The sequence below is a fragment of the Lemur catta genome, chromosome 1 (genome assembly GCF_020740605.2).
Source record: "Lemur catta isolate mLemCat1 chromosome 1, mLemCat1.pri, whole genome shotgun sequence".
In the NCBI taxonomy this organism is placed as follows: Eukaryota; Metazoa; Chordata; class Mammalia; order Primates; family Lemuridae; genus Lemur; species Lemur catta.
In genome coordinates, this window is record NC_059128.1 from 212,399,134 (window position 1) to 212,424,125 (window position 24,992).

General features: G+C 43.8%; 1 protein-coding gene across 6 annotated transcripts in view; it reads left to right on the forward strand.

Annotated features, from left to right (window-relative positions):
• Positions 1 to 9,798: 9,798 nt before the first annotated feature.
• The window catches only part of LOC123630380 (LIM domain containing preferred translocation partner in lipoma), a 648,766-nt gene continuing 633,572 nt past the window's right edge, over positions 9,799 to 24,992 (forward strand). For 5 of the 6 annotated variants that reach the window (XM_045539905.1, XM_045539914.1, XM_045539916.1 and 2 more), the window contains exon 1: positions 9,799 to 10,552. The gene's annotated coding sequence lies outside the window, so the exon portion shown is untranslated. Of the gene's footprint in view, positions 10,553 to 10,722; positions 10,753 to 24,992 lie in introns of those variants that run through there. The other variant, XM_045539908.1, reaches the window with a different exon arrangement.

Sequence of the window (24,992 nt, forward strand, 5' to 3'; positions counted from 1 at the left end):
AATCAAATCTGTTTCTTCTTCTTACCTCTGTAACAGTGATCAAACATAATCCTTTAAATATAATCAGAGGTAAGAATAAAATGTCAAAGCCTTGTGCTTTAAAGAATTCAATTGGAGATTCAGCCATCATTCCAATGCAGCAACTACTTTTCTTCCTTAAAGTAAAGCACTGAGAACTTTTAGACATCAGCTCAGTAATCCTCAACTTAAGAGCTTATTACTGGAAAGTTATTCACACTCTACTTGGGGAAATGAAGGCTCAATATATATTGAATTTAGGTTAGTTTGTGGTTTATAGTTCCATTCTTACCCATAAGTTAAGAAATTAAGGGTCAAACAGACCACAAGAGAACACTGGGGGTTAACTTTGAAAGCAATGGTGAAAATTTGAGTAGGGATAGGATAAGCAGTGTTAGGAATCATGAACTCCCATATCAATAGCTCCATACATTTGCACAGTGTTTACTGTTTGTAATGTACTTTCATATTCATTGTTTTATCTGATCTATGCCATAAAAATACAGAGAAAGGTGTGACAGGGATTAGGATCTTCATCCTGTAGATAAATGAATGAATGAATGAATCACTTAGGCTTAGGGAGAGAAAATGACTTGTTCAGCATCATACCTTTATCAGCAGAGCTGGGACTAGAACCTGAGTCTCCTGCCTTCCAGCCTGAGCATCCTTCCTGTGCTCAGTTATATGGTTGAGTGTTTCATCTCAACTACCTCTCCATGGGAGACCTAAAGAAATGTGACCAGTCCTGGTTGGAATTTACAAATGCCACCAAAACTATCCAAGCTGCTTACGTTTCTGCTCAGGAAATCCTGAAGCGTTCCAGTTCTTTCCCTGCCAGTCTTTTATGCCACGTGTCATAGGCAAAGAGGAATCTTGTAATCAATGCTAGATCTTGTAGCTAGAGCCCCCTCAGTGCCTCAATTTACAAGTGGTAGTCACCTGGGTGATCTGGAGCTAGAGGGGATGAGGATTGAAAAGTAAGATAATAAGGTAGTTTAGTGCTCCCTGAAAAATGAAGTAATACCATGTGCCTGACTGGGACTTTATAAGGTTCAAATGGAAGGTAAAAATACTGGCGCCTTTGGTTTAAAAAATCATTTTCAAGAGCCAGGCACAGTGGCATGTGCCTGTAATCTCAGCTACTTGGGAGGCTGAGGCAGGAGGATTACTTGAGGCCAGGAGTTCGAGACCAGTTTGGGTAACATAGCAAGATCTCATCTCAAAAAAAAAGAAAGTAAAATCATTTTGAACCACAAAAATGAATTACTGCCCTACTGTTCTCTATAGAGACCGATTTTTTTCAGGTTTGCTTATTTTATCATTGTGCTAATATTGTATATTTAAACCACATTTTGATTTTCCTGGTAAACATGCAGTGGTATCCCAACTAATGAAAGGGTTAGTGACTGAAATGAATGCATATAGTGGAAATTTTTGCTTGAAGTTATCTTTGAAAAATACTTAGGAAGGTGACACTTTGAAGCCCAACACAACTCTTTTTCCTACTGCTTTGGAACTAATCATTATTTATTAGTTGAGTACCAGAAGAAGCAACTGGCTTTTAACTGGGGGCCATGCTGAATAAAATAAACAATAGAATCAGCCAGGTAAGAGCACACACTATGAAACGCAGGCAAAGATTGTGAAATGTGGTCCAGTAGAGTCAGATCTTGCATTGTTACTCACCAGAACACTGGAGCAGAGGACCACCCATGCATTTAAATTGTTACTTCCCTTCTCTCTCTGCTCATATTTTGAATTTTAGGGCAGAATCAGCCAGACTTGACAATGGATTGGAGAGAAAAGTTAGAGAGAGGGAAGTCAAGAATGACCACAGCTTGTGACTGTGAGTTTGGTCTGCTATGAATGCAAACAGGTGTGGAGAAGTCAGGGCTGCGGTGAGTTCAGTTTTGAGCCATGCTGAGTTTGATGATTCACAAATAAAGACTGGATTACCTGTAGAGAATCTAATTTTAGTCCACAAACTCAAAAGCAAGATATAAAAATTTGAAAATTGTCTATATTTGGGAGTACACAATTAAAATTAAGTTTATTCTGCAAAGTAGAAGAAACTTAGTCTCATTCCATTTGAAGTCCATACTATCCCTTCTTTGGGAATGCACTAACATAAAATGTCTTTGCTAATTGGGTAAGTGAAGGCCCAAGGTTTAGAAATACGGGTAAAGATCTCATTAAATATTTCAAAATAATATTCCATCTAAAACGATTTAGCTTGGATTGCTGAGAAGATTCAACTATCAAACAAAGGATTACATCTTCCCAAGTATCTGAGGTTTTTTTGTCTTAAAAAAGTTTTATTGTCTCTGTCTTATTACAGACATGTAAGGACAACTTAGAAGTGATACATGTTTTTCATAAGAAAATTAGAAAATTTGGATAAGCAAATAAATAGAAGAAATAATCCTATCACTTAAAAACAACCACTTTTAAAACATTGAAGCACAATTTTTCAGATCCTTTTTTATACATCTATATTTTTTCTTCCACTTTAAAATATCATGTAACAAAGAAAAATGAAAATATAGTCCACACAGAAACTTGGACATGTTCATAGTAACATCATTCATAAAAGCCCCAATGTGGAAATAATTCAAATGTTCAGCAACTGATGAATGGATAAACAGGATATGGTATATCCATGCAATGGAATGTTATTTGGCCATAAAGAAGAAAAAAATATTAATACATTATGCTTTAACATAGTTGAATCTTGAAAACATGCTAAGTGAAAGAAACCAGACACAAAAATCCACACATTGCATGATTCCATTTATTTGAAATGTCCAGAATAGGCAAATCTTATAGATACAAAAAAAGTAGATTAGTAGTTCTTTGGGTCTGCAGGTAAGAATGAGTACTGACTATAAATAGGTGCAAGGTTTCTTTTTGGGCTGACGTAACTGTTCTAGTATTAGAATGCAGTGATGGTTATCCAAGTCCATAAATTTACTAAATTTACTAAAAACCCACTTGTATGCTTAAAATGAATGAATTTTATGGTATGTAAATTATACCTCAATTAAACTGTATATATATGAGATATATAGAGAGAATGTATATTTCTGTGTATATATAGAATATATATACATAGAGAATTATATAGCTATGTAGAAACAGACATATATTTATATATATATCATGAACTTCATTCTATTTATCTAAAACTGACCTAACATCTGCTGTGATGTCCAAGAAGTGTGTGAGACGGTGGATTGTAGCCATGAATGAGGCGAAGTGCATCCTAAAGCTTATGCCTAATACCCAGATCACCAAGAACTAGCAGACCTTCTTCAACAGCAGCACAACTCTGTGCAACTTTCTAAAGGAGCCAGGGAGGGCACCATATGAGGCCCTGGCCACAGACATCAAACCCTTGGACATCACCCTTTACCTCCTGCTGCTGCTGTGTGAAGACAAAAATGTGTGCTCCATGTCTGTGTTTTCCCAACAGGCCCTAGGGTGTGTCTCTAGGCTTATTGTTGCCCTCCTTTGACTCTGTCAGCATCAAAGGAGACTTGCAGCTGAAACAGTGGATCCAGTTCATGCAGGGGTCCACTGGGAGGTCTCAGCCGAGCTATCTCAACAGACCCCTCCCATTGGAGTTAGTATTATGTATTATCTTTGTGTTAAGATGTAGGGTAGGAATTGAGTCTATTTTTCTCCATACTGTATGCCAGGGTCTGATAATGCTTGTAGATGCTGTTAGAGCAAAAAAGGTGGCATAAACTGTCTGCCTTTGGATTTAAGCCTCTTTGGGATTAAAGCTCTTTCTACCAACATCTCCACTACTACAGACTGGCCCCCACTGTCAGACTGCACTATCTGACCTCTGAACATTCATAGGCTTCTGGGAATGGCCATAACTCTTCTGGATCCTATGCTTACCTGAGGTCAAAACAGCCAGCAGACTGGTATAGGGCATTGAGTTGGAATAGACCAAAATACATTCAGATGATCTGATCTTGTGATCTTGCAAAATGCAGTGATAACTGTATAGCCACTCGCTAAAAACTGGGTAAAAGTGTGCAGAAACCCATAGGGCAGATCCAACTCATCATTTGTCCACATTGGTTTGACTCGCTAAGCCAATGAAGAAAGTAAGTTGTGACCCCATTGTTTCCCTTAGGCAAAGACCTAGTAGTCAATAATGGGAGAAAACATTCATTTAGGGAGTCTGATGATATATTCTTTTTTTACATTGAGATCATTTTTTTCCCATTGTACAATGAGGTGTGAAGAACAGACAGTAAACAAACCTTTTGCAAACTGCTTTATTCTCTTTAATGCTGCATTTACTAAAAGCCTACTATTACTGTTCACCATGTTAAGTTTTCATCTCTTTTCAAAAGGCTGACGGTCATCCAGCCAGGTTAGAGTCACTGTCACCCAGAGGCCTTTGCATAATACACTAGTATTATAATCTTGGGAAGAGAAATATGTTCAATTATAAAACAGAATACATCAAATATTAAAACTGTCACTTGTGCTTAGTTCTTCCTGAAAAAAGTGTGACCTTAGCTATTTTTTAAGAATCTGTTTCATCTTTACAAAATAACCATTGCTTTAATTCCATGTCTATTCTTATAGCAGTACTATATCCTCAGATAATTTATAAAATGTGTGTATGCTAAATGTTAGAAGGCCTAAAACAGCACACACAGCCCACATTGTAGCAGATTACAAATATTAGTCCTCTCTCTTCCCCTTGCCCCTTCTGGAATCTGCCCAGAGTCATGGTTAAACTGTATACATATGTGTGTGTGTGTGTGTGTGTGTGTGTGTGTAAGATATATATGTACATATACAGAGAGACAATATACTTATGTATATATAGAACATATATGTATATATAGAAGATATATATTTATATGTATATATGGAAGATATATATCAAATATATATTTGTGTGTATATATAGAATATATACATATATAGAAAAGATTTATATAGATATATAGATACAGGTATATGTGTGTGTGTGTATGCATATATATATATCTCATGGACTTCTTTCTATTTATCTAAAACTGATCTAACATCTGCTGTGAGGCCCAAGGAGTGGGAGCCATAAATGTGGCAAAGTGCATCTTACAGTCTATTCCATATACCCAGAACATCAAGAACTAGCAGACCTTCCAGAGGAGGGCATCCATCGTGTTGCTTTTCTAGCCAATACTAAGGATAAGCTCCCTCACTCGCTTACTGGATAACAGTTGGTTATATGTGCCAGGTACTGCCTTGGCTGCTGGGGAAGGGAAATGAACAAGATATGAAGCCTATCGTAAAGGATGTATGAGACGAGGAGATCAAACACACCTGTGAAAAATTACATTGCAACAGGATAATCAAATGGATACCTTTCCTAGAAAACAGAAAAATTAATTTTATATCACCGGAGGGTGTGTGGAAGTAATGTGCCACAGGGAAGTGATTCCTTGAGAAGGGGCTGGCAGGACATGGAGAATCTGCATTTGTGGAGATGGGCGGGGGCAGGGGGGACACACATGGGTTTAGGAGGAGGAAATTAAATGGATAAATGGAAAAAAGCCCAGAGGTAGGAAATGAATGAATGAAGGAGTGTGTGTGTGTGTGTGTGTGTGTGTGTGTGTGTGTGTGTGTGTGTGTGTGTAGGAGCGGAGGAGGGGGTATTGGATGTTGAGTTGTAGTTAGAAAAGTCGATTAAGATTTGATCATGGAATGAGGAAGTGACAGCTGAGAGTTTGAACTTGGTTGATATTAGTGAACCTTTACAAGTTTTGGAGTATAATGCAGCATGCCATGATTTGGGGAAATGCATTTGGTCACTGGGCAGAATGCAGCATCAAATTGAAAAGCTAGGAGAGTGTTAGAGACCATCAAATCCAAGAACCTAATTATAAAAAAACTACAACCAGAGAGGAGTGACTTGCCAAGAGGTTGCACAGCAATTTTAGGGCAAGGCAAGGGGTAACCTTTCTCTCCTTTGTTCTTCCCCATGTGAGTCTTTTTTTTTTTTTTTTTTGAGACAGAGTCTTGCTCTGTTGCCTGGGCTAGAGTGCTGTAGGGTCAGCCTTGCTCACAGCAACCTCAAACTCCTAGGCTCAAGTGATCATTTTGACTCAGTCTCCCGAGTAGCTGGGACTACAGGCATGAGCCACCATGCCTGGCTAATTTTCTCTATATAGATTTTTAGTTGTCCGGCTAATTTCTTTCTATTTTTAGTAGAGACGGGGTCTTGCTCTTGCTCAGGCTGGTCTCGAACTCCTGACCTCAAGAGATCCTCCAGCCTTGGCCTCCCAGAGTACTAGGATTACAGGCATGAGCCACCGCTCCTGGCCCTCATGTGAGTCTTGATGCTACTTCAAAATGGCTGGGCTCCTCTGACTCTTCCTCTCCCTCCCATTGGTCTGCTTGCATCCAGGCATCATCGCTTGATGAAGTTACCTGATTTTATCTAAGCACTCAGCCCTATAGCTTCCTCATCTTTCTCTGTCTTTGACCAGGAACAAGAATTAAAACAAACCAAAAAACAAAAACAAAAACCAGTGGAATGCCCACAATGATCAAGGCAGGCACTATGTTAAGGACTCAGAGACAAATCAGATTCTGAGTTGGAGAGAAAGACATTGTAACTAACAGCAGGATCCAGGGACCTAGGGACAGAGGGTAAGCACAGAGTGACAGGAGCATTCTGTAGGGACAATGAGTAGATTGGAGGTGGCAGTAGGGATGGGAGGGCCTCCCAGAGGAGAATAAGATTAGTCTGAAGAGGTTGAGTAGAGGTTGTCAGGTGTATGGAGAAGGAAGAGGGTTCCCGACAGAAAGAGGAACTGTGTAAATGCAGGTAAGCATGGAGAGGTAAGATGTCCTTGGGAAACCACTAGAACTTCCACTGGCTGGAGTGTGGGGCCATGTTAGGCCTGGCAGACATGAGGCTGAAACAAGCAAGTAGGTGCCCAATTATGAAGGATTGTGCAAACCATACTAAGGAGCTTGGCCTGATAGGTTTTGAGCTGGCAAAGTTAACATCAGATTGGTATTTACCTTCCATCTTCCACAGCCCTCTTGCCTTATTATTTCTCTAACAACCTCCTCATAGCTTTTCCTCTTGGTCAGCTGCAGGAGATCATGAGTTCTTCACACCGGAGTGTTCAAACTGAGACCAGATGGCCACTCAACAGTGGCTGAGCGAGGTGCCAGGCTGCCTGGGCTCAGGGTGGAATCTTACCTTATCCATCCTCAGCTGAGTAAGAGCTCACTGAGCTCTTAACACAGAGCTAACACTTAACCCCCTGGGCTTTAGTTTCCTCATGGATAAAGTAGAGAAGTAATAACCTCAACTTGAAAGGGGTTTTGTGAGGGTTAAATGAATTACATATGAAAAATCCTGAAAATATTGCCTGGCATATCATAGGCATTTCAAAAAAAGAACTAGCATAAGCTACAACAAAGTCCATTGGGTACAGGACTGTAATGATGCAAAAGAAAGGTGGGACCACTGCCCAGCCTGCCCAAAAGTCTTCTGTGTCATCATTGGACCATCAAGTCCAGTCCAGAATGCTGCTGTTGGCCTTCAGGCCACCAGGGTGCCATTCTTGGACTAATGACCCCTACCCCTCAAGAAATTCTGTGCTTCTTTTAGTCTCTGAACTGGTAAACCAATATTTTTCTAGCACTGAGTCTGCAAATTTGTACAACCTTCCCATCTGGCCCAAGCCCCTGCACACAGCAAGTTTTAATAAGATGTTGAGAAAAGTAAGGGCACAGAAGGAACCAGAACAGCAAGTGAGAATGTGGCTTTTGGTTTGGATTAGCACTGATGACAACACAGTTGTGTTCAACAAGCATCGAATTTATGATTTTGTCACTTATACTCCTGGTGAGTGCCTCACAAGTCAAAAGTATCTTTTGTGATGGTTTATAGAATGCTTATGCTAACACCATGCTCACCTGAGCAATCCATAAATATTTCAGGAGAAACACAGTGATCTTCCTCAATACACTCATACAGCAGTTTCAACATAATTAGTAGCATTTTCTCGATCTAACACGGTACGTTTATAATGTGTATGATACAGGAAATGAATGACTCTAATTATACCTTATTAAATCTTATTAATCCTTATGAGAACCCTGTTATTCTTTATAAGTGGGTTACTGGAGAAAAAAATGCTGGTCAAGTCCTGCTATATCTGATGAGGATTGGGAGATCCATTCTTATTTCCTGTGATACTAGGATTTTTTCATATTCTGCAGTAGTACTCAGAACATGAGTATGTTGAAATATTTAAGATTGAGTGAATTGTGTTATAATGGGATCTGATCTTTTTAAAGCTCCAGAAAAAAATGTCTTTAAGGGCTCATATTTCCCATTTCAAACTATGTTAGTTGTGAAAAGAAAAATATTTCATTATTGTGTGGAATGGGTAGGTAATTGTGACCTTATCTCTCTGCTACTACATTCATATTTTTGTAGGTGTAAATGAGAAAGTTGAGAAGAACAGGGAGGTTAGGTAATTTGCGCCCAGAAATGTCTGAATTTAAAAACTCTGCACAAAGAAGGTGCTCAATAAATAAGTCCAATAACATGTGTTTTTTCATCTTTCCTGAATTCTTTATTAAAAGAATCCCATCTCTCGCTCTGGGAGGCTGAGGTGGGAGGATTGCTTTAAGTTAGGAGTTTGAGACCAGCCTGAGCAAGAGCAAGACTCCGTCTCTAAAAAAATACAAAAAATCAGCTGGGCATGGATGGACACACCTGTAGTCCCAGCTACTTGGAGGCTGAGGCAGGAGGATCACCTGAGCCCAGGAGTTTGAAGTTGCAGTGAGACATGATGATGCCACTACACTACGTTCTACCTGGGGAGATAGAGTGAGACCCCGTCTCAAAAAAAAAAAAAAAAAAAAATCTCACCCAAATTCAGCTTGGATAGAACCATGTTTTGGAGTTTGCATGAATAGGTAACTCATGCTCTGCTCTCAACATTCACCAACGGAATTCGGTCCTGTCAGAGGTCAGGGCCAGGTAGTTGAGTGGAAAGATAAAGAGATTAGTTAGGAGATCTGAATGGGGGAGTTGAGTTCAGGTGCTGGGGGAGTCAGTTATTTTGGGTTGGGCTAGTTATCTTTCCTGATTTTTTGCCTCGAATGAAAAAGAAGGACTATAGTTTGTCCTGTCTCACTCACTTGAAGATGTAATAAGCAGGTGAGAACTTGCTTTTACGAAGTGCCGAGGTGAGAGGTTATTATTTTAGATATTAATAGGATAGAAATACAATGAGATGAAGTCTCAGGTCTTGCAGTGCCTTCCAGGCAATGGCTGCTGCATATTATAAGCCCTTGGCACAGTAAATGGTGCTTCTCATCCTTGTTCACATTTACAAATGTCAGAGGAAAAAAATCCGACTCAAACCTTCCAAGAACAGGCTTGTCTTTATTCAAACCGGTTCACCCAGTTCGCAGAGCAAGCCTTCTGGGTTTGCAGGCAGAGGTGAGAAGCAAACGTTAAACTCCAGGGGTTCTATCTAAGCACAGGACAGAGGAAGTTGCCCTGAAGCAACTGACTGTCACAGCAATTCAGGGCTCACTGTCAACCAAAACCTTCCAGGAACTGGCTCCCGGGCCAAGAGAAGTAATCGCTGGTGGTCAGCGCTGCCCGCAGACGTCTAGTGAGGTTCAAGGCTCAGGCGGAAGTAGGGAGTGAGGGCCCTGCCTGGAGGCGGGAACCAGGCCGGGAGGCAGAGCACCCGGTCCCAGGTCCCGCTCCTGGAACTGCTGAGTGTGTTACCCTATACAAGTCATTTCCCTTCTGAGAGCTTCAGTTTTCTGACTCGGGAAGTGGACGGGTTGGAAGTTAGTCTTTGCGAGCTCTGACACCTTGTAAGTTTGGAGTCTTGCTGGGAACCCAGGGCGGGACTCACGAGGAAGATCTTGGAAGGGGATTCCATGGCAGGATCTCTTCCCTCAGGCTCAGCGCCCTCATTTGACGCCGTAAGAGTAGAGGTGCCCTTATTTCTCCAGCAGCCCTTCCACTCGGCCACTTCCTCCTACGTCTCCTTCCTCTTCCTCCAGCAGAGGCAAAGCCTCCACACCTCCCTCTTTCCCTTCCTCCTTCGCAAGCTCCCCGCATTCCCGCGTCTCCTCCGCTTCCTCCCAGGAAATGCAATGCCCTCTATGCGCCCACCTTTTGGCACAGCCACTGCCGGCTGCGGGTGTCCCCTCCCCCGCCAGGCGAGCTCAGCGCGGCGGCCCCGCGGGCACACGCCTTCCCATACCTTACATGGACAAATGCGTGCAGGCAAAGTCAGGAATTCAGGCCCCTGACGTCAGCCTCCAGCGCTCAGGGCACCGCACGGGAGACCGAGGGGAGGGGGTGGGGACGGTGGGGAGGAAGGAGGGGGGAAAGGCACCAACCAGCAGCCGCTCCAGCCCTGCCGAAGTTTCACTTTTTGTCTGTGGGTTCGCTCCCGGGTCCCGCGCGAGCTTTCCCGGGATAAGTAGCTTTAGCGAGCGGGGGAGAGCCAGGCACTGCAAGGTAAGGGTTGGCTGCACGGCACCCGGCGCGGGGCACTGGGCGCGGGCAGCGCGCTCGACGGGGCCAGTGCGGGGCGCTGGGCAGGGCCTGTCCGGGGCTGGGGACAATGGGAGGGGGAGTGCCCCGGCACCTCCTCCTCTGCCTCTGCCTCCGCCTCCGGCCGCCGCCGCCGCCGCTGCCCCGGCTGCCTCCTCCCCGAGGTATTGTTGCAAATCCTTCCTTCCCCCCACCCTCCGCCCGCGGGCGCCTCGGGAACCCCCGGCCCTCCCCGGGCGCGAGCACCTCCGGGGTGGCAGGAGCACAGGGTGTAGAGCGCAGGGCGCGCGCCCGGCCCGGGCCGCCAGGCCCGCGGTGCGGAAGTGCCGGCCGCGGCCCAATCACGGGGTGCACGCCATGGGGGAGGGGGACCCAGAGTTTTTCGGGAAGCATTGACTAGAGGCTGGGTGGGACCGGAGCCTTTCCCTGCGCGCCCCCTGCCCGGACTTTTCTGGGCGCCCAGGGGGCGGGGCCACGCCCATCCGCTTAGCGCTTTCGCGGAATCACAGTTGTCACAGTGGAGAGGGCCTAGGGACCCAGACATCCAAGTCCTTCCATTTTACAGTTCGGGTAACTGAGACCCAGAGAGAGGAAGGGTCTTCCCGGAAGTCATTTACTTGAGGCCAAGCTATAATTCAAATAGATGGCTCCGGACTTCTAGTTTCCTTTCCCTAAGAATTTCTCTAGTACCTACTGTGTGGCAGGCACTGTGCTGGGTGTGTTGGGCCTAGACTTTGCCCTCAAAGAGTGCTCAGTTGAACCTTGTCAAACTTGAGGCGGGTAGCAAGTGCTAAGTGCTGGGGACAAGGCACGGATAAAGTTTTAAGGGGGTGCAGGGGAAGGAGTTTGATTTTCTGGTCCCCAGAGAGGGACCAGAGATGTTCCTTTGGAGGGGCTGCACTCAATCAGGGATTTTGAAGCTTGCAGAGTTGTCTGAAGCCAGGCAGCAGCACGGAGGAAGGTCATCTCTTCGAGGGAACTGCAGACCAGAGAACACTAAATGGTGTGGGGAGTGGAGATGCAACTGTAAATGTTCTCATGTTGGAGGCATGGGGCTCGGGGGTGGGGTATTGTGACATGAGATGAGCTAATCAGAGGAGTTGTGCCTGGGTACTTGGACAGGGCAGTGTCTTTGGAACCTTGGAGTCCCAGGAGGACTGAACAATCTCTCTGGCTTCCCTTCCCTTAGCAGGAATCTGCTGCTTTCACTCCCCCAACACACACCAAGCAGCAAAAACTTAGGGTCCTCTCTGAGTTACTTTCCTAATACCGGACTCACTTAACTTTGTTTCCAATCTCTTTTCTCTTCCTACCCGCTCTTCCTTTTCTAAATCTCTTGCATCCCCAATAAAACTCATTTTCACTAAGGTGTTAGTGACTTAATGGCTTATCTCCCCCTGCAAAGATGCATTTTAGGAAAGCCTTTCAGTGCAGGGAGGGAAAGTGTGGAAAGGAAGGAGCACCTTTAGAAAACAGCTAATCCTTTCTCCTTTTCATCCTCCCTCACTCTTACAGATAGAAGAAAAGATAAAGGCCCCAGAAGATGGGTGCTTGTCTTGGAGCCTACAGTGAATAATGGTGGACTGTGAAGGGCTGGAACACCCAGTAGGGTTCTGTCTACCTCATCACCAGGTTTCCTCCTTGCAGAGTTTCTCCCAGCACCAGAGGACGTTAAAGTGTGCATTTTGTATTTAATTTTCGTAAGGCAGCTCCCAACTCCAACACACAGGCCTTTACAGTCTAGAATGTGGATTCTAGATGGGATTAGCTGTCTGAATGGTAGGGGTACAAGCCTGGGGCCTTGGGGTCAGGCAATCCCCCAGAGTCAGGATCCCTGTAAGCCGCATGGGCCTTGAGCTGGTTTTGGGTGGAGGCAGACGGAGGGGAAGCTGAGCTGTTGAGCTGATTGCTGTGGGTAGGACTGAGTAGGACCCTTCTTTGAGTGACATATTCTGGTAGAAAGGTGATCCTGCTGTGGGAGGTAAATAGTTCCCAGAAGTGGTGGGTGGGAGAAGAGGAGACTTGATTATGAAGGACCTTAAAAATGCCAGGCTAGGGAGTTTGGATATGACTTGAAGTTATCATTTGAAGGTTTTTGAGCAGGCTGGAACATGGTTTAGAGGGGAGGTACTGGCATTGGGAAGGCTCCTGGTGCCTGATTCCAATGAGAGAGGTGATAATTTGACCTAAGACGTTTATTATCCTTGGGTGTTTGTTCATTTGCTTGACATATGTTACTGAGTACCTGTTATGTGTCATTGGCAAATATGAAAATTTTATAGCAGTTTACTGTATTGAGACAAATAAGTCACTTGTCTCAATAAATAAATTTACATCAATTTGAAAATACTTTTTTTACATTTTAATATCACTGAAATCTGGTTGTCTTGTAATCATGGCTGTGTCATAGTTGAACAGATTTTTCATTCTAAGTTGACAATGGCACATCTTACAATCAGTGGTTTAAATTTGATAAAATGTGTTGATCATGTCCTTTATCAATGTACATTGCTTTGCACATCACAAAACACTTTCCCATCAGATATTCCATTTGAATCTCAAAGATCCCCTAAGAGTTAGGCCTGGGGATGCTTCCGTCTCCATTTTAACCCTTGCCCAAGGTCACATGGCTAATTAGAGATGTGCTCAAAATTTCAACCCAGAACTTTTGATTCTTGGTGATGACATGTAACTTTGCCCTGCTATGGATCTAGCAGGGGTTAATTGGGAATGGGGCAAGAGTCAGACTGGATTTGATTTTAAAATTATGGCTTAAGATGCTGGGATGATGATGGGGTTTTAGCCAAAGACAGAGTGTAACTAGTGGGAACTAGGAAGCCCCCTTAGCCCAGAGATTTGCTGCATTAAATAGAAATAAGACAGAGAGATAGAAAATGGCAGGTAACATGGTGAAACCAGAGGTTGGAGCCTGCTTACTGTGAAGAAACTGGCTAGGCCCTGGGAGCACAAAGATGGGGTGAACATGTTCCTGTCCTTGAGGAGCATACAGCGGTGTGTGTGTGTGTGTGTGTGCTGGACTTGGGGTTGGGGGCATCTCAGTGTATTAAGTGTTTTACAGGGGTGTGTGCAGGATTCCTCTGCACTGAGGAGGGCCAATCTCAGGGAAGCCATCACAGAGGGGTGATGTCTTAATTGAACTTGTAGGACTGAGTAGGAGTTGCCCAGGTGGAAGAAGGACAGGTGAGAGAAAGCCCTATTAGGCAAAGGCAGTGGCATATGCAGACGTAGGGAAGTAGACGGTTTATTCTTCAGGCTGTGTTTTGAATGGCCAGCGTGAAGGGGCTGTGGAAAATGGAGAAAGGGGAGGACATTTATTTTTTTTTATTAAGTAAAGTTTCAATTAATGGGTGACATAGGGGCCATTAAATGGTTCTCTAGAGATTCACAGGAGAACAAGGCTCTGGAATCATCTCTGAGGGATTAGATATTTGGGTGTTAATGCAGAAGGCACAGTAGCACTTTTAGTAACTTTTAATCTGAGTGAACCTGGGACTTTGACCCAGGGCAGTAATTAGAAGCTCAAAGCTGTGTATGTGCATTGGTGGGTGGGACTTTTCCTGGAATATGGCTTTGGAAGGCTGTGCCTTGCTAGAAGAAGCTTGCTAGAGGTGAGGAAGGGGGAGATAAAGTGGTGCCGCTGCATGCAGGAAACGAGTAGCTGGGTGGAAATCCGCTGGCTTGAAGGTGCATGTAAGGCGAGAACATGAGGGTTAGGGGAAGGGCGGAAGGAATTAAGTGTGTTGTGGGAATCCGCTATAGGCTTCCCAGAGGCTGGGAGGAAATGGCTGGTGCATTCCAAATGTTGGTCTCAGAAAGGAGATTGGTAGGTGGATGTGGTGGCTGCAGAGTTAGTGAGATTCATGCTTGGGAGCAGGTAAACTACACAATTGATGCTAAAAAATATTTATCTTCCTATCATTTTTTCTTAGAAATAATATAATTTTGAAACATTTTTGAGTGCTTACCATGTGTTTTCATAATTATTGTATTGATTCATTAAAGAAGGTTTTATGATCATCAGTTTCATTTTGCAGATGAGAAAATGAGTTTGGTGGAATAAGGTTGCACAACTGCTCAGTGACCTTTGAACTTCTGCCAGATTTATGGCCTCTTCACCACTCCTTTCTGTGTCCACAAACACGAACGGTTCAAATCAACATTGTTTTTCGGCGTTCTTCCCTGGAATATAATTCAGCCCACATTAAGTTGAGGATTTAGTTGGGTGAGCAGGCTTCTCAGTTCCACACTGGTGCTGTCCCAGCCCCTTCCTCTCTCTGAAGACACTACCATCTCCTCTCTCTTGGGCGTCTTCTCAACACAGACCTAACTAGAGAGAGCGGAGCCTCCTAGCAGCGAATCACCTGGCCCTCTCAACAGTGTCCCGCTCACAGTCCCCTGTGGTGGCCAGGAGCTGGTGCGTTCCTATAGAGAGGCAGCTGCAGCAATAAGGTAACAAAGTGGGTAGTGGTGGGAGAGTCTGGATCTCAGTCATTGCCCTTGGTCTTGTGGTTCCTGCACAGTGCTAGATATTCTCTGGGGTTGAACCAGACAGCTTCTGTTGGATCCTCCCCTCCTCTGGGTCATACTGATCCCTTCTGCCAAGAAAGCTTTCTGGCTCAGGATTCAGTGGGATCAACTGCAAGCGTTCCTATCACCTACCTACTTCAGGTGGGTCATTTGCATTTTGATGACTCAGAGATTAAGACATGAATGAGCTGCTTATTCTCTGATGAGAGAAGGTAGACCCTAGGAATGCCACCCAGCAAGTGAATAAGTCCTTGTCTTTCTGATCTTTGAATCCGTCTTATCTCTGGTGCCCTGAAGATGTTTAGTAGCTGTTTGTTAAGTGAATGAACAATGTTTATTGACACAATATAAGCAGGAATCAATCACCACTTCATCTTACATATTTGCTTGTCTGCTCCCTTCCACTTTAAAATAAGCTTCTTGGGGATTGTTAATGGCCATATTCCCAATGCCGAGGAGAGCGCCTGGCATGTTTTAGGTATTTCAGAAATATTTGCTAGATGAAGAGAGGGAGCGACTGCCACCGCAGGACAGCAGTCATGGGGGAGGGGGCTGTTTTTACTGTCCCAGAACCTTGTGGGCCTATAGAGTCCCAGGACTAGATTCAGAATCACTGTGCTGTAGCTGCCACAGATGGCGTCGGCAGTCCTACCTTCAGGGGAAGATTGGGGGACTGGGAGTGTAGTGTTGAGGGTTGCTGGATTAGCTATGCTATGAGTAATTGCAATTGCCACTGGTCTTTCACTTTTCAGGTGAAATACAGCCAGGTGGTTGTATTATCCTTGGACATTCCTCTGTTTTCTTAATCTATGCCTTTGCTTATGCTGTTTTCTCCACCTGGAGTTTCTAGTCTGTCTATGCCTGTTGTAAACCTACGATCCTTTAAGATCAAGATCAAAGTCTACCTTGTGCCATGAAGCAATTTCCAGATGCCTTGACCCTTCTGTTACACATATGTGTGTGATCACATACAACCCAATCTCTTGCATTAAGTACAGTACATGTGTACAATGTGATTATTGTATGCCAAATAGAAATGCTGGATACTGGTTTACAAAGAAAATTAAGATATAATAGGATCTGTCTTCAAAGAGTTTCATTCTAGCATAGGCAAGAGGCTAAAATAGAACATACTAAATAAATATACAGATAGAACATCCTAATAAAGTAATGAGTGAAGGGCTGATGGGAACACTAAGAAAGAAGTGAACAACTGCCTGGAAGAACTGGTGAAAAGAGGACATTTGGATCGGGTTTTGAGCAGTGAGTAGCAGTTCACATGGGGGACAGGGGTGGAAGAGCTTTCCAGGCAGAGGGAGCTTAGTATATGTGCATAGGCCTGAGGCCCAAGAGTGTTTAGGGGAACATAATGGTGTGTTTGGGGCTCACTGTGAGAGATGGGGCAGGCTAGGGAAGGTTTGATGGTAAAGGGCTGGCAGGCTGAGCTGGGAACAGTGGCAGAGGTGAAGAAGGACAGGAAGACTTTCATTACTTTTTGAGAGAAGGAGTCTGTCCTTATGGGGTTTGTGTTTCAGAGCACTCTGGTGGCAGAATGATAGCAGGTCAAGACCAGAGGCAGAGACCCAGTTTAGGAGGCTGCTGAAATGTTCCAGGGCAGGAGATACGGGCCTGTATCAGGTTAGCAGAGTAGAGAAGGAAAAATGGATTCCAGAAACTATATACTGTTAGCATAATATCAGGTAGTTTAGTTACTACTCTTGTCCTTCTAATTATTTGCCAGCTCATCAGTCTTGGCTGGAAAAAAAATTGTTTCAGGGACACCAAAGTTTGTGGTCAGTAGAAGCAGCAAGCTGCCAGCCAGCTCCTGCCTTATACACATGGGCTGGGGCCTTGTTGGTCGTAGTGATCTGATCTCTCATTGTACAGACAAGGAAATTGAGGCCCAGAAAAAGGGACAGACTTGCTCAACCACACCCTTGTCAGCTGAGCTGGAGTCGGGCCACAGGCCTTACTCCCAGGCCAGTCTTGTTCCCAGGTGTTTTTCATTTTTTGTTTCTGCTGCACCTGACACATTCGCTCCCCACTCCCCCCACCCCCCATCCCCAGGGGCTTTGCTTTGGAGAATTTGTAGACGGAATAGAACTTGAGATTATTGTATCTCAGGCTTGAACCTTGTACTTTGCACTTTGAAAACTGTGATTAAGCTGGTTCAGTTTGAGTGTGTGTGTGGTTGGGGGATTTATTTATGCCACTGCCATGAGTGCCTGCCACTGATGCTTGGCTGCAAGAACTAAGCTGTGACTCCATGCTAACTCCAAGGTTCCCTGCTTGTGACAACTCCCTGCCCCAGCTCCCCACGGTTCTCCTTTTATATTTACTTATGTTTGCTTGCCTAAAGGTTTTAGGCTGACAGTCTTAGATCCATTGCAAGGTAGCTCCTCGTTTCTTAATTCTTTCCCTCTTAAACCTGCCGATCACAACCCATCTCACAGAACCCATTAGTAATTCATGGCCTTCATAGCACTCTTAATGTGGCAAATGCATTTGACAATCTTTTTTATTACTTAGTTCTCAATTGCAATCCAAGAGATGGGTTGGCAAGATCAATCTTGTCTCGCAGATAGTGGGCAACAGTTGCGGGTGAAGAAACCTTTCCACTGGGGCACAGGGCCTAAGGGGCAGAGTGGGAATTTGACTCTTATCTCCAAAACTCCTGTCCTGCTTCTTTTGCAAGTGAGCATAATGGATGTGAATGTCCTTAGGAGGACCTTTACACAGGTGAGAAACTGTTATTATTATTTCATTAGTACTAATGAGTAGCATTAGCTGCCTGTGTCTGAGGCTTTGGGAGGCAAGATTGAAAATTGGATTTGGGACTGTGGAGCCCGAGGATCCGGGCTTCCCCATGCTGTATCACTTTGGCAGGACCGGTGGCTTTTGCTGTAGGGAAAACAAAGACCTGTGTTTGGGCCACCCACGAGTCCTGTGATCTTAAGCAAGTTCTGGAACATTCCTGAACCTCAATTACCTTTAAATAGAGATCATGTGATATATCACAATGCATGTGTAAGAACCAGGGGGATTTCTGTGACAGTGCTTTGTAAATGGTTGTATGTACATGTGGCCGATTCTGGTGCCTGGCAGGGCGTCTGGCACAGTGTGATGGTGCCTTACTCTGTTGGCAGGGATGGTGGGAGTTAGACCCAGATAACTCCTAGTTCAAGTCCTAGCTGTGCTGTGTAATAGAAGGTGGTCCCCTGGGGTGGTAACAGGCACTGTTTGGTTTCCTGGCTTACTCATTTTTAGACCTCTTATTAATGAGGGCACCACTGTTGAGCATAGTGTGCTCCATAAAGTGGGGTAAGTGCTGCAGACGTTCACAGGCATTTCCAGGCTATGCAGAGAAGAGGTTTGTCACCAGCGAATGGCTGTGCAGTGTCCTTTCTTCCACTGCGACCATCCTGTTCTCCCTTGGATTTTGTTTGTAGTATGTTTGCATCTTTTAGCCTGGTAGGATTTGCTGCTCTGAAGTAATTGCTTATGTTGTGACCTCACATCAGGGCGGGAGGGCTCCCTGTGGTTCCTACAGGAAGCTAGTGTCAAGGGTGGAGCCAGGTTTTCCTTGTAAACCTGTGGGAACCTTTCACGGGCAGGTAAGCACGAAGGTCAGGACAGGCCAGGGACACTGACTTAAAGAAGTGTGCTTTGGCCTCCCGCCACGCGGTGGGCATGCTTTTCCTGTGTAGCCCTTGTCAACGTTCCTTAGTTCCTCGGGCCATCACCCAGCAGTTTGGCTGCCGCCTTGCAGGGGACGTCAGGAGGCAGAGCTGTGGACATATTTACTACAAGTTGTTTCGCATTTTTAGGAGAACAGTTTTGCATGTCAAGGGATCTGTATCCTTGAAGTTAGCCTCAATATCCTCATCTGTAGAAATGGCTGTAGCAGCAGTACCTGCTTCCCAGGCAGAGTGACCATACTTTCTGGTTTACCCAGGACATCCCCATGTTATGCCTATGTCCCAATAGTATTAATAATGTGCCTTTTTACCTTCAGAGGTATTCTGATTAAGAAGATAAATTACACGGTCGCTCTACTTATAGGTGAGTATCGAGTGAGGCAGTGTAAGCAATGTGTGTAAGGCCAGCCCTAAGGTAAAGACTCAACAAACATCTACTGTTCTTGTTAGGGCAGGTGCTAGGTGCTCAAGAATTGTCTGAATTGTCTGTTGAATGAATTACCTTTATAAAATTAAAGTTTAAGGACATTGAAGGGGATGTCAAGATTGTAGACACTTAGTGTTTATTGAGGTTGGTAAAAACACGTTAATATATACCTACAATATAAGAAAGTGCCATGAGAGAGGTACAAATGAAAGACTCATGGACTGTGTGAGTCTGCTGGAGCTTGGACAGAAGCCTCTTGGAAGTGCTGGGCCCTGGGTTAAACATCGCAACTGCCGGCAGGGTGGGGAACCTGTGGCCTTAAGGTGAAATGTGGCCTTTTAGGTCCTTAAATGTGGCCTTTTGACTGAATCCAAATTTTACAGAACAAATCCTTTTATTAAAAAGGGTGCAGCAGAGAAAGAGGAAGCTTTTCTTGCTTCCTTTTGTGCTTAAAAACGAACAATCTTGAAATCAGGAGGCCACAGGTTCCCCGCCCCTGGCAGGCAGCCAAAATTGCTCTGGCTAGTGATAGTTAAGAAATAAGATTGAGTCTCTGCGTGTGTACTTTAGCTGGGTTCCTGAATCTATTATTTTACATCCAGTGGCTCATCTTGATAATGATCTCTAATTGTAACTGTGGAAGCCCAATGCTGTACTAAATTCTGTGCCAAGAGGTCACCAGAGTCACCTACACTTGTACTTCCTAATGAATTTCCACTGAAGATGGTTCTTATTTAGTTCCCAGGAAGAAAACAACTTGGTCGGCACCTGGAGCTTTTGTCTTGTTTGGTATGAGAACCAACCATTTTCAGGAACTGTAGTACGGAGTTGCCACCCAGAGGGTGGAGCATGCCCTGACTCATGGGGAAGGCGACTCTGTAGTGATCGAGCAGGTACATAACGTCTTTTCTTAGAATGAGGTGAAAGATAGGTCAGCGTTCCAGTAGCCAGTCATTTCCACCCTGGAAGTCTCTCTTCTTGGCCATATGCTAGCAGCCTCACCTGGAGAATATTAGGGTCCCAGTAGTGACAGCTGGACAGGACTCCAAATATACTTTTGTCCATCAATATGACACATTTAAGTATTTATGCATGTGTCAGGTGCACCTGTGAATGAATCAGTGAAAGTGGTGTCTGGGTTTTGGGGATGGAAACATGAATGTAGTGTGACCCTGCCTCCAGAAGGTCATGTAAACATTCAAGTCAGTATGTGCAAGTATGTGCAAAAAATATCTGATGGCTTTGATTGGATGGTGACTAACTGTAGGGACCTGGAGAAACTTCCCAGATGAAGAGACTGCCATTTGATTGGGCATGGAAGGACGAGTGGGAATTGGTGGGCTAAGGGAGGAGAGGATGTTTAAGTGGGGAAATCACATGGAGGTGAGGAAGTAGTGGTGCCTTGGAAATTGGAGTTATAGGGGTGGACTGCGTAGTAGCGAGCTGTGGAGATAAGGGCAAGAGGTGGCTTGAGGCCTGGATTGAGAAAGACCTTGATCGCTGTGTTGAGGAGCTGAGACTGCACTCTGAAAGGAACATCAAGTAGGACGGTGAGGCGATTGGATCTGCGCTTTGGGAAAATAATTAGTTAAGGGGTGCCGGATGGATTGAAGGGGAGGGTTCTAGAGATAGCAAGAGGCACGACAATAGCCCAGGCAAAGGGTAAAACAAAACTGAATTAGGATTGAGGCCATGGATATGAGAGATGATTCACAGGCAGAAAAGTTGCCTAATCTTCTCATTTTACATAAGAGGAAACCCAGGCCCTGAGAAGGTGACAGATGCCAAGTCTACAGCCTTGGTCCCAGCGTACCCCTGAGGTAATCTTGTCCTCTGCCCAGTGTCTTAGAAGGGTGACAGAATGAATGCATGGTTTTTGAGAGAACTGTTTGTGAAGGAAGATCTTCACTCTTTTTATCTTGTAAGGATTCCATGAAACCTCTTAATTCTGAGTGAGGTGGGATTGGCTCTTTCTGGAGTTACTGAGTTATCACTGGTGATATTCAAGCATGGCTGACTGGAACGGCACAGTGAAAATCCAGGCATTGGTTGAAAGCTTAACTAGAAGGTCTTTGAGGCCTGTCAACCCTGACCTTTTTTCTTTTTTCCTTTTTTTTAATTCCTGGGAATAGATACTTATAACAGTCTTATCTGGGAGTCTCTTATCCATCTGGCTCCTGAGGATCATTTTAGCCAAATTAGACAAAAGGCAGAGAAAGTTTGGGCTCTAAGCATGGTGAGCTGTAGTTCACTTAAGGTAGTGGTGGAATAACCATTCTGGTGCCAATAGATGATCACCCGCTCACCAGGCAGATCTCTGTGGCCCAGGCCAGTTTGCATGATCCTAATCAAAATGGAATCTTTCTGCCTGTTGCCATTTTTATAGGGCTTTACAGTTAGCCACATGTTGTCCTACAAATTATAGGTAAATTGTCTCAATAGTCCTGCAGGTAGCTATTATTATTGTCCAAGTATGACTGGTCAGGAACTTGAGGCTGGGAAGGGTTAAATGACTTGCCCAGGGCTGAAGCTATTTGGATGTTAAAACCAGGACTTGAGTTTTTCTGTTGGTGCAATACCATATTCCTCCTGTTCCCTCCCTGTGTACCTCTCTGAGTCAGGCTCTGGCTTTTGTTCATATTCATATCCCCGGCATCCACTGCAAATCCTGATATGTGATGAGAATTTAATAAATGTTTGCTGAATGAATATATGAATGAATTAATAATATAAATGAAGTAATAAATGACAACTTGAGTTTTAAGAATAAAACCTAACTGAGCACCTCCTTGGCACTTGGACTTTCCCTTGCAGTGGTTACCATTTTGTCCCTTGTATTCTCTGGTTATATCTCAGGGATATAGTAGAAACTGCCTGGGTGGTTTGGAGAGCCAGAAGGTTTGGATTCAAATCATGCTCTGCCATTTGTTAGCCACATAACCTTGTACTGGCTACTTAGCCTCTCTAAACCTCCAATTCCTCATCCATAAAAGGGGATGATGGTGTCTTTCACGTTACATGATTGTGGAAGGAATTCTATGGTCGGTGTAGTAAAGCCCTAAAGCCTGCCATGTAGTGCCACTGAAAACTGTTATTAATAATATCTCTGCTTGCTTTGTTGGGTTCTCTGTCAACCCATCAGCTGGTAAGGCAGCCAAGGTCTTTTCCCTTTTATTTCTGCACAGAGTATGACCCATAGTAGACATAAATGTTTATGGACTGGCTAAATAAGTTTTAAGTTCTTTCAAAGGAGAATTATAGGCACAAAAGTCCCAAATATTTCTATTACTGTTCATATCTGTTGCCATTCAGCCTCCAGAAAGACTGCTAATTTGCAGAGTTATTAGCAGTATATGAATCTACTTGTTTCTCTGTATCTTCACCAGAATTTAATTTTATGACTTGTATTTATCCTTGCTAAATTAATAGCAAGAAATAATATTTCATTATTGCTTTAATTTGCATTTCCTTAAGTACTAAAAAAATTTTCAAGTAGCAGTTTTGTGTTTGTGTGTCTCCTTATATGAATTATCAAATAACAATATTTAAAAATGGTTTGGGCTGGAGAAGCTTGATATAAAAGGACTAAAAATGTTTAGTTTTTTCAGTTGTTTAAACTTGATTCGTCCATTCATTCAGTGATGTCTACTAAGCACCTGCTATGTGTGAGACACTGTTCTGGGGTCTGCATATACTACAAAGAGAAGAAAATGAATAAAGTCAGTGATCTCCACTCTAACCTCCTTACTTAACATGTGTGGTAGCTGAGGCCCAGAAAACTGAGGTTAATTGCCTAGGGGTCACATGGCTTGTTCAGTAGCAGAGCCAACCATTTATTTGAACAGTAATGATTTCAAATGTTTTGCATCCATAGGCTTTTAAACCGTGGAGACATCCTGGAATTTTCAGTGTTGTCATGTTAAATATCTCTAAACTGTATCTGCATTGAAAAAGCAAAGTGCTGACTTTCGGTTTAGAAAATATGGTCACCTGGTTCTTCAGTTTTTTAAAATATAATTCCTTCCTAGACTTTTCTAGGGCTTAAATTTACATGCATTCTTAAATGAATAAACTTAATTTTAAAACAGGACCAGAAAACAAAAGAACCCCAATCCAAGCAGTTTGGACAAATTGTGAACCTTTTTCAACATGTTTTTGGTAAACGAGAAGGTCTGATGACATATTTCCCTATCAAATAAAATAGACAATTTAGATTTAATAAGGCAGTTATCTTCAGGTAATAAAATTTCAACTAACTTGCCATAACTATCTTGTTTAAAGTCAATTAAGAGCCTCATATTCTTCACTTGCTGGGTAAAATTTAATAGAACTTCGGTTTAGCATTTATTGCTTATTTAATTCAAAATTAAGTTAATCACCACAGTTGGTAACAACCACTGAGTATTTAATTAACATTCAGCAAACTATCTTATTAAGTCTAAATTAGATACAGACAGGTCTTGTTTATACCCATTAGTTTGCAAACACCATTTCCCCACCCCTCACCCCAAAGGGCCTTTGGTTTCCCATGGTTTTTCTTTTCCGATTTGTCATCTTCATTTTCTTCTGGTTGAGACCCAGCTCGGGCTAAGGAGGAAGAGACGAGACTGGAGTCCATCATGTTATGGAAGCTCTTGGCTTGGGGTATAGCTGAGAAACTTTTTCATTCCTTTCCATTCCATTCTATTCTATTCCATTTTTCAAGAATTATTGAGCACATTCTCTGTGTGAGGCATTCTTTTAAATACTGAGGAAGATAGAGAAGAGGTCATCTTGACATTTTGGGTTTTCTCATCTTAGAAATGAGATGATTGGTTCATCCATGGAACACATACTTACTGGCCTGCGGTGTGTAAGGCACTTTGCTGGGTGGCAGAGGTACACGAGGATTCATACACGGCCCCTGCTCTTATGGAGGACACACTGTCCAATGTGAGAGCTGCAAGGTGCTGCTGTAGGAGCAGAAGGTCCCTTAGAATGCTGTGATTCTGTGAAACAGTGTTTCCCAAAGTGCGAAGGCTGTTCTATGAGGAAAGGTTCCTCCTGTAACCCAGTAAGTTTGGAAAGTCCAAGTTAAACAAAATTAAATGAGTGTCTTTATCATGGGATTTTCTGGGTCATTAGTACACTAATGCACATGTGATCTCTCAGGATGTTTGTTTCTCAGAGTTATTTAATCATAGAACCCCTGTACCCCTCTCTCTCTTTTTCCCCAGAGCATTTTTTGGGCTTAGTGATCCAGTATGCTTTGGGGAAAGCTGCTGTGGGCCGTGGATCCTGCCCACCAGCCTCTCACAGCCCAGGAGGGGCACCCGGACATTCACCCTGTTGTAGCTATGACACAGAGAAGAATTCTACTTTGTTTGAAAGGTGTGCAGATAAAGTGGGTGATTTCAGACATAGGGACTTCTGGCTGGGGTGGAGGACATGAAATCAGGTCAGGCTTTTCTCCTAGAGGAGAGCTGGGCTTTGTGGGAGATAGACTTTGTATAAGCAGAGAGGCCTGGAGGGTTGCCAAAGAGTCACTGGGAACAGAACAACTATGAAATTCTGACATGACTGATTTGATGGAGACACTCTAACACAGTGACATAACTTAGGCCAATTTTCTTTATAGCCTGAAACCTGAAGAGGTAAGAGGCAGCGGACTTTTTGATGGAGAACTCCCTGCTTTGGGCTTTGTTCCAACTCAGTGACTGCAGAACTGATGGTTGATTCACTTCTGTAAGGC